Source organism: Euleptes europaea, chromosome 1 (assembly GCF_029931775.1).
Source record: "Euleptes europaea isolate rEulEur1 chromosome 1, rEulEur1.hap1, whole genome shotgun sequence".
NCBI lineage: Eukaryota > Metazoa > Chordata > Lepidosauria > Squamata > Sphaerodactylidae > Euleptes > Euleptes europaea.
This window is the reverse complement of record NC_079312.1, coordinates 97,053,227-97,067,876: the sequence shown is the minus strand read 5'-3', so window position 1 is coordinate 97,067,876 and position 14,650 is coordinate 97,053,227. Positions and strand designations below refer to the sequence as shown.

The 14,650-nt window shown below is 46.9% G+C and overlaps 1 protein-coding gene across 1 annotated transcript in view; it reads right to left on the bottom strand.

Moving 5' to 3' along the window:
- NDFIP1 (Nedd4 family interacting protein 1) overlaps positions 1–14,650 on the bottom strand; it is a 52,911-nt gene that overhangs the window by 35,669 nt on the left and 2,592 nt on the right. The gene's annotated exons all lie outside the window — the stretch shown is intronic.

The following is a 14,650-nucleotide window of genomic DNA, read 5'->3' as shown; positions in this document are numbered from 1 at the left end:
GATGCATTCGCATAAAGATTGTTGGTGTTGGTAAATTGTGTGACTTTAAAACGGCAGATTGCATAAATCAAGGTGATTTAAATCATGATTTCACTTGTCTCCAACAAAAAAAAGACTGTCACAGTTTTCCATTCTGAAACTCTTATTTTCCCTGAAAAAGTATGCAGAGTAACTGAGAATATACTAATTTGAGAAAAATACAGATAAATACACTAGAACATTTATGCTATGGCGCACTGCAGGATTCTATCTGGTCTCCTATGAAATTGCTGAGGAAGAATGTCCAAAGATGCCTTCAGTATTATATGACCCCAGCTCTATTTCTCCTTTTTTATTGGTTCTAATTGTGGCAGTGCTTGTCCAGAAAAGATGTCTGAGCTCAGTACTAGAACAGATGAGGACTTACAAGCGAAAGTTCAGTCCAAGCAAGATGGGGATACTGATGTAGATGGTATTCAGCCTGTTGTGGATTGAAATCGCATTCCTTTATAAGGATCAAGTTCACAAACTGGGTACTTTTAGATTTAGGTTTGTTCACGCACGCTCAGCTGCCGTTTCCAGGTCAAAGTACCGTATATACTCAAGTATAAGCCGAGTTTTTCAGCCCAAAAAAAGGGCTGGAAAAGCCGGCCTCGGCTTATACGCGGGTCAATACGGTAGAGGAGGGAGGGGGGAGGAGGGAGGGGGGACTTACCGCAGCCGCCATCGCCGCGCGGCTTCCCCTGGCCAGGAGCGCCCTGTGAGGGCCTCCTGCGGCCGAGGAAGGCCGCGCCACCGCTGCTGCCGGGCGCGCCCGGCTCCCTCCGCCCAGGACGGGCCTGGGGGAGCCTCCTGCGGCCGCCAGAAGGCCGTGCCGCCGCTGCTGCCGGGCGTGCCCGGCTCCCTCCGCCCAGGACCGGCCTGGGGGAGCCTCCTGCGGCTGCCAGAAGGCTGCGCCGCCGCTGCTGCCGGGCGCCCCCGGCTCCCTTCGCCCAGGACCGGCCTGGGGGAGCCTCCTGCGGCCACGGGAGGGCCGCGCAGCCACCGCCGCCAGGCGCGCCCGGCTCCCTCCACCCAGGACGGGCCTGAGGGAGCCTCCTGCGGCCGCCAGAAGGCAACACCACCGCTGCTGCCGGGCGCGCCCGGCTCCCTCCCCCCAGGACTGGCCTGGGGGAGCCTCCTGCGGGGGGCCCGCCGCCGCCGCCTTTGCCGGGCCTGGAGTGAAGGTAAGTTTGGGGGGGGAGGGGTTATAAGCCGACCCTCGGCTTATACGCGGGTGCCTAATTTTTCCCCATTTTTGGGGAGAAATTAGGCACCTCGGCTTATACGCGGGTCGGCTTATACATGGGTATATACCGTATCTTTGAAAGAAGACAAAATGAGGGAACTGGGGGAAGTTGGCCTGCACAAGCCTCTAAAAGCTTACTGTATCCCAAAGTGGATGCTTTAGGAAATGCTCCCCATGTCCCAAACATCATAACTACTCTCAAGCTTTCCGCTTGTTTTTTATTAAAGGCAAACTATAAATTTGAAGATTTTAAGGCTCATCTTAAAACCTGCCTTACCAGTAATATGAAAACGATTCCGCTTTTAATGCTAAGGCACAAGAGTATCCATTTCCATAATGCCGGCAATCTAAAATTCTACAAAGCACTCATTAGAACAACAAATATTCATGTGTTCATCAGCTGTACATAAACAAATGGTGCCTTGATAGCCTAAATCTGTCATGCTTTCACTTGCATGCTTTTTTAAAAGGTTGGCTTTAGATTATTGGATTAACATGGAACAAGGGAGCACCCAAGGACTGGATCCCATTGAGGATATCTGCAAATGGAAGGAGGGTAATTTTTCACAGACTCCTTCCCATGATGTTCCCAGGGGTACGCTGTTAGCCAGAAACAGTATTAGGGTGGGGGGATTTGGGATTTCAGTGGGAGGGGGAAGCAAGGAAGTCACACTCCACAGACAGAAATCCCTTCCATCTGCAAAAGTTACCAGTGAATCTAAGAGTTGTTTGAAAAACCACAATTGTTTCGTATTTTGTTTTTGTGACTGGCCAATATTTCTTTTAAAACATAAAGACTACAACACATATATGCTAAGTTTAAACCAGACCTTGCCCAATTTTATTTAATCCTAGGAGCCAGACTCACTTGTAACAAAAATAATATTTGCAATGTCATATTAAATAAGTTTGATGTTGTCTCTAAGTTACAAATGACTGGCATTTACTTCACAAACAAAATCTAGCTAGATGCAGTCAAAGGGTGGTATAAAAGAATAAAAATGCTTTTTAAAATATTTATTTAATATATTTGTTTATTTGTTTTTCCATTTATAGCCCGCCCTCATTCCCAGCAAGCTGGGCTCAGAACAGGTTTATATTTATATGCTTCTTTTCCTAAAATATGCTCAATTTGCTGTTTTGTTTTTGCAAATCTGATGTTACTTTTTGGCACCAAGCCACTCTACATGTTGCTGTGTTTGAATAGCCAGCGGCTTCTAGCTGGATGATACATTCATTTACTTAATTCTAGACCAGGGGTCGCCAAACTCATTAGTCAAGAGAGCCAAATATCAACAGTACAACGATTGAGATTTCTTTTGAGAGCCAAATTTTTTAAACTCAAACTATATAGGTAGGTACACTTTATTAACTTAATAAACTTTAATTAAAATTTAGCAGAAGTGGAAACCAGTAGAGCACCTACTGCACAGTGGGGTGGTGAATGGCTGTGGGGAGAGTGTAAACCCCCCCCCCCCGGTTCCTTTTGAAAGAGGCACAAAGTAGCAGGAAGAGGGGAAACCTGTAGTAATAGGCCAGGGGAGGGCTAACAATTGCCAGACAAAAAGGCCCACTGTTTTCTCCCCCCCACACCATCACCCAGCGAGGGTCCAGATGCCCAGGGATCCCAGGCACAGAGGAAGAGGTCAGCAGGTCCCCGGTCTGTGTGTGTTCCATGCAAACAAACAAGGGGGAGATGCACAGTCCATCCTTCCTTCCCCCCACCACGGACATGCCAGTTCCCTCCTGGCCAGAGGGAGGGGCAGGTGCTCACCCCCCCCACCATTCTGGGACCGACGGGCTCCAGATTCAGGGCAGGCAGGCGGGTGCCCGGGCAAGGTGGCTTGGCTGGAGGAGCCCCCCCCCCCAGCTGGGGGGCAGGCAGGCAGGGCTGCGCGCCCAGGCGGCTTCCACGGTGGGGGGGGGAGAAAGGAGAGTCCCCCAACTGCCCCTTCCTCCCTCCCTCCCTCCCTCGAGGCCACGGCGCCAGCCCCCTCCCCCCTCCCAGGGGCGGCCTGAGCACAGCCTTGGGCCCACTCTGCAGCCCTGGGGGCGAGAGCGGCCGTACCGAAAGAGAGGCCCGCGCGGCAGGGAGGGGGGAGGTGGCGGCCGCCGGGGCAGCTCACTTTCTGCCTCCCCCTCCCCTCCGGGCTGCGGGCGGCCTCAAGCGAGAAAGGCGCTGTGCGGGGCTTCCTCGTCTGGGCGAAGCGCATCCAAAGCAATGAGAATTTCTCTCAAGCCTTTCTGACGAGGGACTCGAGGAGCCAACAGCAGAAGCCAAGAGGCAGCGTGTGGGCTTACCGTGCAAATATCGAAATGGCGGCTGCTCCCTCCGCTGCTTAAGAAACCCCCAATCCCCACAGCAGGCCAGCCAGCAGCAGCAGCACGTGGTCGCTCCTTTGTAATTCGAGTGCCTCCTGCGCAGACTTCTCCCCACAGCAGGCCCGCCAGCAGCAGCGGCACGTGGTCGCTCCTACGTAACCCAAGCGCCTCCTGCGCAGACTCTCTCCCGCCCCCCGCCCCTTTCGCTACTCAGCCGGGCCCGGACATGGAAAGAGCCGCACTCAAGGGCTCAAAGAGCCGCATGCGGCTCGGGAGCCGCACTTTTGCGACCCCTGTTCTAGACCAAGCTACATTTTGCATAGCACTGAGCCACCTACGGCTGTCTTTTGCGTAGCTTGATTTTTTTGCCTCACTTTGTTAAAAATTCTCCTCTGTACTTGGCTATATACTCCAATGAGCATCATGTATCTGATGAAGTTCTGTCTGGTGCGCAAAATAATGTCTCACAATATACTTGCTGAAATGCCTTAAGGCTGGTTTCTCTCGCAACAAATGAATATGGATTCCCCACTGTCGTCTGCAATCCTGTGCACACGTACCATGGACTACAGTTCAACTTACTTATTAAACCAGCTTCAATTAGAGGCAAGACAAACATACTCAATGAGATTTAATAATCCACCTATACTTTACCAACAAACTTAAGAGGAAGCTGCTGTACTTCTATACATTGATTCCAGAAGTCCAGGAAAAAGTGCCGTCCTGTCTCAGAATTAAATGATGTCACAAATGCTTCCCATGGGTACACTATTTTCCCCACCTTCTGCTGAACTTAGCAAAGACATGCGTGTGGTGATTGTGGTGAACTGAGGCTGTAACCCTAAGAACACTTTCCTGAGAGTAAGCCCCACTGAATAAAATGGGACTTACTTCCAAGTAGACTAGATCTCGTCAGATCTCAGAAGCTAAAGCAGGGTCAGCCCTGGTTAGTATTTGGATGGGAGATCACCAAGGAATACCAGGGTTGCTGTGCAGAGGAAGGCACTGGCAAACTACCTCTGTTAGTCTCTTGCCATGAAACCCCCCCCAAAAGGGGTCGCCATAAGTTGGCTGCGACTTGAAGGCACTTTAAACACACACAAACACACATACGAGGGAGTAAGCTCCATGGAGCTCAAGGAGATTTCTGAGCAAACCTGCGAGTAAACTTGATTAGGATTGCACAGTAATGCCAAATACATGAGGTTTTCCTTTCGCTCTGTGACACCCTGCCCTTGCACTCACCCAGGGACTTGCAAGGCAAAAACACTGGCAGCAATCTGGAAGATCAGTGGGCTGGTGTCATAGGCTGCCTGACAACAGATTCAGACTCTGACGGAGACCAGATCCAGGGACAGAGTCCTCCTTCCGCACCCACGCTGACAGAGAAAACAGCTGATGACGATGTATTGCCAAGACATACCTTAAAGTCACCGGCTACAGAGCAGCCTAAAGAAGACCAGACGCCAGCCGACCCAGGAACATCAAGGAAGCTGCCCAGGGAGCTGGGAGACCATGAGGAACAGATGTCTCCTGGGACTCGTCGAAGGAAAATGGGCCAGGTCCTGGCAGAACAACGCCGGCGTTCAGCCAGGTTGGAACAATAAAGAAGGAACCGAGACAGTCATGAAGATAGTGAGTCTTTACAGAAGCTGCCTCCCCCAGACAGCTGCAAGTATTTAGGAGGGCTGAGTCAGCAGAAGCTGTGGAAGCAACGCGTGGCGAACCTGCGGCACTCCACTCTGGCTGACGTTGTATCGACTCGGACTGTTTTCTCGACCCTGAATTCTTCTGGACTCCCTGCCTGACCTTGACTCTGCCTTTCGCTCTGACGAATTGCCTTTCACCCTGACTGACCTTGGACTGTTACTGGACTGCGTTATTACTCCCATTTCCAATTAATACAGCTGCCAGCTGTAGAAGCCTCGGCTTCAGAAACCCCAGCCTGTTGCCCTGCCTGCTGCAGGCCTCTTCAGACCACCGTGCTGCTACAGGCGCACCCTGCCCTAGTGGGCCAGCACAGCTGGTGGGAAAAAGCATGAGGTTGCTGCCCCCAGAGTACAGGCTGGAAAATGAGCAATGGCATGTGCGAGGGAGGGGGGACAGTTGTGGCCAGGAGGGGGATCTGGAGAGACCCAGTTGAGTGCAGGAAGGAAGAAAGAAGACCGTGTGAGATGCATGAAAAATGGAAGAGTGGTGAAAGGGAGGAAGAACAACATCAGTAGCCAATACTGAGAAGGAAGAGGAAGCTAAGACAGGAAGGGGGTGATTGCTACCAGAGCAAACTTGCAGTAACTACTTAGAGCATGGGGGTTTTTTGGTCTCGTTTAGACAAAGTCTTGCCTTCTTCCAACACAATGCGAACACACCGAGTTTTCTGGTTAAATTTTGGAACAATAAATTCAGTTGATGGCATTTCAGATCTGCTATGTGGGCTTTTTCCATTAGGTGCTGGAATACCTACTCATTTTTTCAGCTTCCCTTCATAGGAAAAGAAATTTCCCAACTCATAATGCTACCAACTGAAAAACTGAAAATAAAAGACACTGAGTATTAAAATGATTTCTGGCCAATTTTTCTCTCCTGTTGTTCCCCAGTAAAAGCTTTCCCGTTCTGAAAGATTACCTTTTGTTTAGAAAACTATTTCTTACTGGGTTTAACGTCCTACTCCTATCTCTCACAGGCATCCAGTCAATGAAAGAATGTAGATTTCTATTTGCAACTGAGTATGTACTTATCTAGAACAACACTGCAGGCCTTTCCATCTCCATCAAAGAAGGCCTGATTATTCATTTCTATTACTATATCTTATAATTTAACGTGTGAAAAAACTGCTGAACAATCCTACAGCAACAACGCATGAGACAGCCTCTAGACTGCACACCACTCCTCAATCTCAACCTGTTGCTATAGCAACAGAGGGGGATTCCATGATCTCTAACAGGCATACAGTAGGACTGCACTAGCATTTCACAACAAATGTAATCCATACTTTTCTGTCTATTCAATGTGAATATACCACACTGATTACTATACAGTTAGCTGCTCCTTTGCCAAGAACCATATAGACTCACCAAAGGGGTTTGGCTGCACTGTGCTTGCTTTTCCTCATGGCACAGCAGTACATTTACAAGCATATATATGCTGAAAAGTGTGGTTGAGATGGGTTTGCAGCTCTTTTAAAAAATATAATAAATTGCAGCATATAAGCAAAGTCAGAAAAACAACAGCTGTGAAATACAGTGTGCTTTAAATTACTTTTGCATTAGCGTGAGGAGAGACATATGCCTGGTTTTTACCGTGTTGCGGTACTTCTATCAACTACATCAGTCATTTTTTTTCTAACACATAAGAAAAGTTAAAAATACACACAACTTTGTTGTGTGCTCTGGAGGGAAGGCGGCTTAGTATAGCATGATCTTGTCAGATCCGCAAGCTAGGCAGGATCAGTAATTGGAAGAGAGACCACAAGGAAGACTCTGAGGAAGGCAATGGCAAACGACCTCTGCTTCTCACTTGCCTTGAAAGCCTCTCGCAGGGGTCATTATAAATTGGCTACGACACAACGGCACTTTACATGCACATTCTGTATGTGCTACAGATTAGGACATTCTGAATCTAAAATACAACAGGAAGTTCCGAATTTCAGTGTCACTCATTTCTGTATACGTTCAGTACTGAGGTTCAAGAAACATTAGAACTGACAAGCTGGGAACCTGTGTGTCACAGCCTCAGAACCAGGCCTTTCACTTGCTACATTATATTACCACGCAACAAGTCCCTCAGGCTGAAGAGCTGTGAATCACCTCACCCCTCACCCCCTCAACTCTAGGAGTATGAGTCAAAGTGGTTTTCTTTTATTTTTATTATATGCGATTAAACAAAGCTATAGGCACAGTGGTGTAAGAAATCTCTCAGACGTTCAACAGAAGCATTACCTGAAAAACCTTACCCTCTGAACTTGTCTGGTTTCCAAGCAAAGCAACCTAAGACATGGGTGCTGTATCCATGGTAAGATGGCCCAGTGTGGCTTCCGGTTACCGCCATGATATTACAGGATGCTCAAGGCTGCACTCCGTATCTGGAGCTTTCATTTTTCTTTGTTTTAGCTTTTATTTAGGGCTCGTTTTATTTGTTTTTTAATCTCCCTCTGCCTTATTTGAGTTTACTCAAGTGCTTATCTTTGTTTTCTAGTTTTATTGGCACCGTCTCTTCTTTCTTTTTCTTTCTTTTCTTCCTCTCAAGATTAACTGTAAGGGTTTTAGGTTGGAGTGCAGGCAGGCACTCCTACAGTACGAGCTGAGTGTTTGTTTTATTTATCTATATTTTATTCATATGTATATAATTCACACACACACATATCTGTGTGAATATATATATATAAACCTATTTTAGATATTATTATTATTCCTTGTTATCCTTTTATTTTAAGCATTTTATCATGATGGCTGGTATGTAGTGGTGGCACGGGTAAGAAGGCCCTATGGTAAGTATCCCTGCAGTAAATGCGTCACACAAATGACTTCATGCATACAACTATTGCACTGATCATGAGACTCCAATTGTCAATCTGTTTCAACACTACACCTAGACATCAGCGTGCTCTGCTTATATTGCAACAAATAGTGTTCCATATTCCCCATACCACTGTTGACACTAAATTCTATTGGCCAAAACCTGTAACTAAAATGTCCAGGTGTTCTGAGTGTATTGTAAAGCCCAATGCACCCAAACAAGTAGAATGCTCACATAACCAGAACTTCCTACATTGTAATTCACCGTGTATATACACAGATCAGCTACAAAACAGCACTTGCGCAACAAAAATTAAAAATTAAGAGCAAGTCTGTGAGAACGTTCTGTAACACATTTTTGCTCAATCTCTTCCTTAAAATACCACTTTCATATATTCACTTCCAAAGGCCAGTACGGATACCAGAGTCAGCCCATTAACAGGGCAAATCAACCTCTGAGAACTATGCCATTCCTAGCACCTCCCACTGCCAAATACGAATTCCTGTTTTTTCAGGCTTTTCTAACTGCCACTAATTTTTAAAACAGTGAAGATGATATGCTTCTAATAAATTTTAGCAATACAAACTTAGTTCTAGACACTGACCATCATTCAATATGAAATTTTTAACCTAAGGTAAGCTAACAAATGTGAGATTTGTATCAAAAAAAATTTAAAACCCTCTATTTGGGAGACCCAAATCTGGAACAGTGAAGCTGAAGAAGTAACTGTATGGAAACAAAATGTGAAACATATACTATTCAGGTGTTGCATTGTTTGGTAAAACAGCCAGTGTAATGTAATGGGACAGAGGGTTGGACTTGGACCAGTAATATCCAGGTTCAAATGTTCACCTGGGCTAGTAACTCTCTCTCGACCTAACCTATTTCACTGCTGTTAAGGCCCTGTTAAAGGAAAAGGACATTTTTCTTCAGGCCTGTTAGCGACCCTAGATCATAGCCAATGCTGATGGTAGGCAATATGCAGCTACAAGGCTGTACTCAGAACATGATAAAATCACTTTAAATGCCTGAAAACCCAATCCCACTATCTGCCAAACTAATAGTGCATCTCTAACCAAAGTTACATCCTTCTAAGGGTTAAACTAGACAGGACGGCGTCTTGGTGGCAGCCTCAATGATGCCATTGCCCCTTTAAAGCAATTTAAAAATGCCACAAGGCCCAATCCTGATCAGGTCTGCAGAGTGGCACTCTTGTTTTCCTTTTCAAGTCCTGAAAGAGCCGCTGCAGGGTGTGTGTGTGTGTGCGTGTGGCTGTTTCGGCAATGAAAAGGTGTCGGGAGGGGGGAACAAGAGTGCCTCAGTCACTGAACTGTGGACGGATCAGGATCAAGCCTTCACTTAATTTTTAAATCACTTTATAAAATGGCAGTAGCATCCCCTCGGTGGCCACAAGGACACGTCACATCAAGTTTTGCCCTAAGTACACTGAAATCAATGGATTTAGGTGCAATTCAGTTTAGGATTGCACGACGTGTCAAAATAATGGCTCGATTGTGTTTTAAAAGCTCCAAGCAAAACAATATACATTTATTAGAAATGAACACTTCAGTTTTGAGCCTGTGGGGTTAATGTTCTAAATGCTACATCAAGTATGGAATGAGAAGACTTGTCTTCCTTCTAAACAATGTCATTTGGTGACAATGATCATATGCTCTGACATATCACAGAATCAAAATGTCATGCGCTATCACAGAAGTGCATGTCTACCAGCTGTGACTTGACATTCACCATACACTCATACATTTTGTCACTATGAGCTATTTAGGATACAGACATTTTTACAGTACATATCCAAACAGCCCTGGTTTATGTTGAACTACGCGTACAAAGACTCCCAAACATGACTGCCGAGTAAAATTAATCCCTTCCCAAAAAGCTGAGCAATCTAACTTAGTTTGCAAAGCTCCATGGAATAAGAGTTTGAAACCACTGAGTAAGCAAACTGTGTAATTAATTATTATTCATTCAACGGCAACAATGTACTAAAAAAAATACTAACAAAAAGGTCTGCCTCCAAGTGAGGGCTTTTTTTCCAGCCCAGTGAAGAAATAAGGAAAAGGCCAACTAAAATGTAAAAGTAAAGTAATGGTATAAAAACAAAAACCCATTTCCATCCACTTCTTTAAAATGTTTCCTGTTATATGAAGAGCTTGGTTTGGCAAATCAAAGACTAATTAATCCAGCAAATCTAAAGCAGGTCAGAAAAGTCCATCACAAATGACTACATCGCAACAGGGAACTTTACTGCAGGCTGCACTCAGTAGGGACAATCAACTGGGAATCCTTGCTCTTCTATTCCTATTTAGTTCCTGCCTGTTACTCCCAATTCAGCACTAGTACAGGCCTGAGTGACAGGACAGTATGGCCCTCATAAGAACACTGCATTTACGCAAGCACAGAGGAGTTTCCACACAATTCCCACGAGATGTGCCACAAATTTATTACTATCCAACCATTTCCATTCTAGAATCCTCCAAAGTTACGTGGCTTTGAAACCAACAGAATACACGCAAAGACTCTTCAGTTCAGCCTTCAAATGATGCTTTAGGTGGCTTCATAAGCAGAGAAATTTGACACTCCTTCTCAGAGTTAAAACAAAGAGTCCTGTAGCACTCTGCAGACCAGGGGCCCCCAACCTTTTTGAGCCTTTGGCATTCTGACACAGCGTGCCGGCCACAGCCACACAATGGCTGCCATAAAATGGCTGCTGCAGGAGGTGGTAAAAAGGTACAGGTCCCCTGTGCAAGCACCGGGTCATTCCAGACCCATGGGGTGATATCACATCCCGTTTACTAGGCAGACTTTGTTTATGGGGTGGTTTGCCAGTGCCTTCCCCAGTCATCTTCCCTTTACCTCCAACAAGCTGGGTACACCCCCAGCAAGCAGGAGGTGGAGCCAGCTACAAAATGGTTGCACCAGCTTACCTTCAGTCACACAGTTGAAGATCCTTGCGCTGTGGTGGCAAACTGCTGCAAAGCAACACTTTATAAAATCTGGACAGCCAATCAGATCTCCAATGGCCAATCAGAAGTCTTGCTGGGCAAAAGCCTCACCTGGCCCCACCCACTTTTAAAAAACATTTGACAAGAGCCAGAAAAGGCGTTGGTGGGCACCATGTTGGGGACCCCTATTGTAGATTAACAAATTTATTGTGGCATGAGCTTTTGTGATCTAGATGCATAACGTTTTGTGCTCAGTTGCACATTACATGGAGCCAAGATATCAGTTACACTGTATTACTATACAGAGCATATGTGAGCAGAAGATGCAGTCAAAAGAGTATATAATCCATCATTTTATATTTGCAAACAAAATATTGTATTTTTATGTAAATAATTCCTCCCCAGTGGGTGGGGACTATATCAAACTAGCAGTGAATTGGAAGCTAGTGATATCTTCAGTAGTGATTTAACGACTCACAAGAATCAACATAATACAACTCCAGCATGAAGCAGCTGGCCTGGAATTCATATTTAATGCTATCAGCCTTGGGAGTGGCTAGATCACAACAGAAAGCAGTTGCCTCTCTTTAGAAGTTTATGTACACTATACAATTTGCTTTACCAATAACGAGGAGTGGTCCACACACACACTGATGGGACTTTTGATTTTTCTGACTGGATCTTGTTTTCATAGGTGATCTCAACAATTATCAATCAGTCTCAAATGTTCCATTCTTGAGCAAAGTGGTGGCTGGACAACTCCAAGCTTTCCTGGATGAGGCAAACTGTTTAAACCCCTTCAAGTCTGAGTTTAGGCCTGTTTTATGGGACTCAAACAGCCATGGTCACCTTGGCTTGCGCCAGGACATGAACAGAGGGAGTGCAGCTCTGTTGATTCTCCAGGACCTCTCAGCAGCTTTCAATACCATCAATCAAGGTATCCCTCTGGACTGCCTGTCTGGACTAGGATTCGGAGGCACCATTCTGCTTTGGTTCCGGTCTTACCTAGAGGGAAGGTTTCCACAGGTGGTGCTGTTCAGCCCTCGGTGTTTGGCCTATAGGGTTCCACAAGGTTCCATATTGTCCCCTATGCTCTTTAACATCTACATGAAACTGATGGGTACAGTCATCTGGTGATTTGGTTGTCATCTGGTGATTTGGTTGTCATCAATATGCAGGTGACATTTAGCTCAATCTCGCACTTCCAGATGATCCCAGGACGGCTGTAGAAACCCTGAAAAGGTGCCTAGAGGCAGTTTTGGAGTGGGTGCGGGTTAAAAATTGAAGCTTAATCCTGGCAAGACAGAAGTGCTACTGGTGGGTGGAACACCTGCCCTGTAACACCGGACCCAAGATTTAAGGTGTCACCCATTCTGGATGGGGATGTACTTCCCTTGAAAGAACAGGTCCATGTCTGGGGTGTTCTTGGACCCACGCCTGCTGCTGGATAAGCAGGTGGCAGCTGTGGTCAAGAGGGCCTTTTATCTGTTTCGACTGGTTAACCAGCTGCAGCCTTTCTTGCACAGAAAAGATCTGGCCACTGTAGTGTGTGCCCTGGTTACATCTAAGTAAAATTACTGCAATGAGCTCTACATGGGGCTGCTCTTGAAAAGTGTTCATAAATTTCAACTAGTACAGACCACTGCAAAAAGGATGTTGACTGGAGTGGGTCACAGGGACAATATTACTCCAGTCTTGGCCTATTTACACTGGCTCCCAGTTTGTTTCCAGGAACAATTCAAGATGCTGGTCTTGAACTTCAAAGCCCTTTATGGTTTGTGACCAACATACCTGAAGAACTGCCTAATCCAGTGGTGGCGAACCTATGGCACGCGTGCCAGAGGTGGCACTCAGAGCCCTCTCTGTGGGCACGCGAGCCGTCGCCCCAGCAGAGTTTGCCTGAGTTCGTTCCCCCGGCTGAGGATGCTGGGGACCAGCGGTGCCTTCCTGGCTCCTCTGGGAAGCGCCGGGTTCCTTCCCAATGCCTTCTCCGCAGTCGCCGGCTGCGCGACGGAAGTGAAGACGACGACGAGCTGGACCAGGAGTGGGATGCCTGGGCAGCCGTCTGCGGCGGACTGGTTCGTGACTGCAGCGCAGGGGGTTGGCGGTAAGGGACGAACAGGGGCCAGCCTGGCGTTTGTGCTGGAGCCAAGCCCTTCGCTTAGCTCGGGTTTCCACTCTGCTCGTTCATGCAACTGAAGGTGCTTCTGAGCGCATGCAGAGGGCTGTCCCCACCATCACCCCCCACCGCATAACAGTCTTTTTAAATTCATATGAAGATAACAGTTGGGGAAAGAACCAAACTGAAGGGGTGGGGGCTATGTTCCAGCTGCTTTCCTTCCTCCGCTCAGCCGCCCATGCAGGGTTGCCAACCTCCAGGTAGTAGCAGGAGATCTGCTATTTCAGTTCACCTGGAGAAAACGGCCGCTTTGGCAATTGGACTCTATGGCATTGAAGTCCCTCCCCAAACCCCACCATCCTCAGGCTCCGCCCCAAAAACCTCCCGCAGGTGGCAAAGAGGGACCTGGCAACCCCTAGCCCATGTGGACTTCTAGCTGTGTTGGCATTTTGTGATAAATAAGTGGGTTTTGGGTTGCAGTTTGGGCACTCGGTCTCTAAAAGGTTCGCCATCACTGGCCTAATCCCTCATCAACCTGCCCAGCCACTGTGGTCATCTTCCAAGGTCCTGCTTTGGGTGCCCCTGCCTTCTGAGATCAAGCGGGTAGCAATCCAGGATACGGCCTTCTCAGTCATGGCACCAAAGCTCTAGACTTTTTTTGCTTCATTTGGGATTGCCTCTGTGATCCCTTCCTTCCAATGTTATGTTTTGTATGTACTTTTACTGTTTTGTATACATTTTAGGTCTTTTTAAAAAACTCTTTTAAAAATTGTTTCAATTATACATGTTTGGGAAAGGGGTTGATTTTAATGGTTTTATATAATGTAATTTTATTTTGTATGTTTTAAATTGTTAGCTGCTTTTGTAATTAAATAAAATGAACTCTGGGTCACAACAGATTAACATGGCTACCCTTCAGAACTTAGATCTATAAATATTTGTTCAGCAACATATTTGTTCAGATGTGTTCCAGTTTTCTTTGGAAAGGGCACAGGGAAATAACAAAAAGTGCTATGGAACCTTACATAGCACCAACTTTGAGCAGGTCAATTCTACAAGTCTATTCAATGGAGCTTACTCCCAGGAAAGCGTCCTTAGGACTGTTACTGTGCATTCCTGAAGGGGGGGCCAAGTTGGCTTAGGAGCCGATGTGACCCGACCACGGCATGTGCCTGTTATCCTGGGATAATGGGCACTTACACCACTGCGGCCCCCGGACACCATGCCACAGCGTGGGGCTTGAACGCCCAGGGTGTTCTAGGGGCAGAGCTGCCTTTAGGCAGCTTCCAAAACCCTTTCGGCCAAGGAATGCCTCCCAGTATGCTGGCACGGGGATTTGAACTGGGAGAACACTGGCAGAAAGCCCCGCTGGCACTTGAGCCCCACGCTGCAACGGGGCGTCCTGGGGCCAGAGGGATTCCCATTCCTGGGGCATTCCCGAGCATTCCGGGGGGCGGAGCTGTA